The 4,730-nt window shown below is 43.1% G+C and overlaps 1 pseudogene; it reads left to right on the forward strand.

Moving 5' to 3' along the window:
• Window positions 1-1,163: 1,163 nt before the first annotated feature.
• On the forward strand, window positions 1,164-4,485 carry LOC147425354 (uncharacterized; annotated as a pseudogene).
• Window positions 4,486-4,730: the final 245 nt, after the last annotated feature.

Genomic DNA, 4,730 nt, shown 5'->3' on the forward strand with positions numbered 1-4,730 from the left:
TTTAGCTTGCTTACTATAGTGACAATGATCCACGTTGCCCCCTTTTGTAACCCTGACTGACCATAAATGAGGGAAATTAATGATACCACTCCCTTGATGATTGTTGCAAACCATATAGGCTTTTGTCCAACTGACACACCAAGTTCTTCTTGCCCTTCTCAACAAATCCTTCTAGCTACTACATATAAACTTCTTCATGAAGATCACCCTGCAAGAATGTTGTCTTGACATCCATCTATTTAAGTTCCATGTCCTCTATGGCTAAAAATGCTAGCACCCACCATACATAGAGTAGTCAACTTGACAACTAGAGCAAAGATCTCATCAAAGTCAATACCTTGCTTTTGCTTAGACCCTTTACCAACAAGTCATGCTTGCACTTTGGTTTTTTATCATGAGGTGTGATATTCATTTTGTAACTTGTATATCGCATGTGATCTTCTTCTTAGGATGTTGGAGATCCTTAGACTCTTATCTAGACCATTTATCAAGAAGGTTCACAAGAATTTCCTTTGGTCAAGGGAACACTTCACCTCTAAATCAGCTAAATTCAATTGACATGTTTGTTGTCTCCCCAAGGACAAAGATGGACTTGGAATCGAGGACATGGCTAGTCTAGCTCATAATCATTATTGTCCGTTCAACCAACCTATCCTTACTCCTTTGATTAGGGGAACTTTGCTCAAACACGGGAAATTGAGGATTAGGTTCAATGGGTCAGGGGAAGAATCTAGGAAGGTCAAGCTTTCTTGGATACTTCGCAGAGGGTGTTGGACTATCCGTTTTGGGTTTGTTGATGATACTCTAGTTGTGATGTGGCTATTTATCGAGCCTGGTTAGTGAAATTTTTCATTGTAATTATACTCAGATTATGGTAGTGGCTTGTATTTCGTCCCTACCATATCCCCCATGTTTTGTATCAATATCAATCCTTGAGCCCTTTCTTGGGCTCTTAAGGGAAAATTACCCCTAAAATTTGGGGGAGTTCCCAAAATACCCTCAAATTTCAAAAATTCCCAAAGTACTCATATTTTGCCAAAAATTTCCAAAATGCCCTTAAGTTGTTTCAAAAATCCCAAAATACCCAATGTGATTCTCATAAACATCTCCAAACACTTTCACTTTTGCAACTCTTCATAAGAAGGTTAGTTCTCCACCAACCAATGATGCTTTTGGACGGCATTGTGGGCTCTCAAGGTGGAATGGCTTATTGTTACTTGGTAAGTCTCATGAGGTTTTTCACTTTCTGATCTTGGAATTAGCCACTTGGCCCAAACTTAGCCCTTGGATGATTGAAATCTGGGTCATGGAAAAGCAGACAATGGAACTATAGTTAGTGTAAAATTCAATTTAATTATAATAGTGAAATTTTGGTCGTAGAAAAGCAGACAATGTAACTATAAATAGTGTAGAATTCAATTTCTCCCTTAAGTGCAAGAGGATTTTCCAAAGCTACGAGGGCACGAGAAGGACATGGCCCTTAGACGCAGGGAAACAAAGCGATGGTGAAGGGATGATGCAGTAGGATGGAAGGGGTATCGAGCAAGTGTGTAGTAGAGGGCCTGGCCTAAATTTCGGACTCTCAGCCAACGTGGCAAAACTGGCAACCGGTGCACTCGGTAAAAGCCCCCCCCCAAACCCCAAATTATTTGAATTTGAATAAGTACAATATCGCGGGGCTGCTGATCAGCGCTGCGGCCTATACCCTGCTGGAATGAACTGAGCCTACGGGTGCGCCCACCCGGGTTCAAACCTTAGGCAGGGCAGACCAGCCTTTGCTCGTTCATAGAGTGTGTTTAAACACTTTTGGTGAATGAACATCACCGCGAATGAACCAAGTTTTGACCGGCTCACCTACTAAACAGGTTGTCCCTGCGGCCACATGGAGGCTCTCAAGGATGCCACATCCTTGAGAGTCTAATATTTAGAATGAGCCGTAGTAGAGAGGTGACCAGCTGGTCAGCCAGGGCAACTATGTGAGGAGCTGCAAGATGGTGGGGTCTCCATTGCTTGTACTCTTACAACACAGGGGGATGGTTGTACTCTCTCTATCAGGTACTCTGTTGCGACATGGTCGAGTCTTGTTGTAGCATAGGAACAGGGGAGCAACCATAATTGTGGCATCATGAGGGATGGGGGGGATAGAATATGCTTCATTAATTAATAGAAAACAATATAGAATAACGGGAGTATGTTGCCGCGATCTTGCGAGCAGGTCATTTTACAGGGTATCTGCTCAGATACCGCACAAAAGCTAAAGCAAAAGGAGAGTTCCCCTGAGAAAATGGTGGGGACAGAGCCGCATGGTAGGAGCTGAGTGAGACGAGATGATTTTTTTTTGCAGGTGCGTAGGTGATGTTTTTTGTCCATTTCGGGCAGAAGGGCGACAGGCGCGGACGGGAGAGGTGGTTGCTCTCTACGGACCTGCAGCACACCTGTGTTGGACAGGGTCTCGTCTCTCTATCTCTCTCTGTCTCTCTCAAGCTGCGACGGAGCTGGGGTGGCCAAGGTGTAGTGTCTCAGTGAATATAGGCAAGCGTGTGTAGGTAGAGCTGAGGACAGGCACACGATTGCTCACAGCAGAGGAAGAAGAAGAGGAGCATGCTGCTTGCTGTAGTAATACAACGATTGTTGCTTGGTGGTCGTGCGCAGACCAACGGGGAGTAGTAACAGACCGATTGTTGGTTGGTGGCGTTTTGCTGCCTCCAGTGAGTGCTGCTAGGGTGGCGCAGACAAGAGCGCGTCGATCGACAACGAGCCTAGCGCGTGGGACTTTTTCTTTTCGCGGTACTCTCGGCACGGAATCTGGGGCACTAATAAATTAATGTATGCGTGCGTAGACCCAGTATGCCAACCATCATACGTAAAAAAATAATAATTGGGTTTGATTAATTGGAATCTTCAAAGATCCCTTAGGGAGTAAAGAGAAAAAGAATTGCAAAGCTATTAACAAGTGGGGATGAGGGGACTTAAAGTAGTTGTCAGTCGAGGAGATGACAATTGGTAGCCAACGAACGAGGGGTTTGGAGCAAGGCAACAACGGATTGAGTCGAAGGCCACACGGCTGGATGATAGGGAGGAGAATCAAAGGTCTGCAAAAGGAGCTTGACCATGAGGCTAAGTTGAAGAAGAGGAACAACACATAAGTAGGTAGCCAAAACGAGTTTTTTGCAAACCATTAATTAATTGGAAGAAAGGAAAAGGGAAGGCTGGGGGGAATTAAGGCGAATAGCCTAGTGGTTAAGCTTGTCTTTTTAGTGTCTACGTGCTGAGGTCAAATCCTAGGGAATAAGGGTGCGTTTGAAGCTAATTCGAGATGCTGAAGCATCTTGGGAAGATACTATGTATTGGAAATTGCAAGTAGAGCAAGTAGTAGTGGTGATAGTAGACATAAGTAGTGGTGATAGTAGACATAATTGTAGAAGTGAACGCGATACTTAGTAGGCACAAATGCCTCTATTTGTGAGTCATTGGTGAAAAATTATATAGATAACACACTTAAAGATAGATTTCTAATTTTGAAAACACTAAACTATGCAAAATTTAGAGCAATTCATCATTTTTGAAATTTGAGGGTATTTGAAGGATTCCCCAAATTAGATGGATATTTTGGTAATTTCCCCTTTTGTTCAATTCCTAAATAATCAAAAAACAAATATGTGCTCTCGATTTTGGGAAATTTCCAAATAGCACGAATCTTGAGGGGACACTCACGTTTTTTTGAAGAGGAAAGGTGAAAGGTAAGGGGCAGGTGGCGGCTGAGCTTGCAAGGGAGGCGTACGAACGAAGAAGTCGAGGGGCAGGTGGCGGTGAGCATGCAACGGAGGACGGACGATGAGGAGCGTTCACCAAAAGTAGGTTGCATGCATTGCCTAGTATGGGCCATGTGCAAGAGACGAGGATCAAGCATTGATTTTATAAAAAAACAAAATACGAGTGCCTTGAGAAGCGTGCATACTAACCCAAGTCGATAGCCCAACATGGGTTGAAACGATCAATAATCCACCCGAGTTCGATCCTTGCATAGGTCAAAGTTTTGAAAACTCATTCAAAATGTGAGAAGCCATTCAAAATGCGAGCGTAGGATCTCGGCAGATTATATGTGCATTAAATAAAGAACCTACCAATAGTTGTGCCAAAACGTCTCAGTAAGAGGAATATTGAAAGATCCCTTGGGCCCTAGTAGATTTTAGTATGTACTAGTATTGTCGACGTCTCTCTCTCTCTCTAGCATTATGATCACATAATGAATGCCACATTATGCTACCCACCATAACCCATCAAGTGGTATCAGAGCTAGTATGATGATTAGCACTTCTTAATCACTCTCATTAGATCCTAAGCATAATCATCTATGCTAGACCAAGTGGGTTATCTCCTTGCTCATCTTGGTTGATTCAATTTCTTTGGATTTGCATGTAGGATAGCACTAATCTAGTTGCTAATTACTCTTATCTTGGGCATGTTCGTGGTTTAACGCCTTGATCCACTACCCTTGTATGAGTAGTCACACTAGCATTTGTACTTAACTAGCAAGATTTTTCTCCACACACTCTTTGATTGCTTCAATTGAGCCCCATCGGTTCTATTCTTGGCTAATTTTTGAGTAATTGGAGTTTATTGGCATAGTAGGATTGCGTTGCTTTTGTGTGTGTACCGGACCATTGTACTCAATTGTTCACTTCTTCTTTGCGCTTGTCATGGCCTTGAATTTGTGCTAAACATGTGTG

Source organism: Adiantum capillus-veneris, chromosome 25 (assembly GCF_014529385.1).
Source record: "Adiantum capillus-veneris isolate H3 chromosome 25, ASM1452938v2, whole genome shotgun sequence".
NCBI classification, from domain to species: domain Eukaryota; kingdom Viridiplantae; phylum Streptophyta; class Polypodiopsida; order Polypodiales; family Pteridaceae; genus Adiantum; species Adiantum capillus-veneris.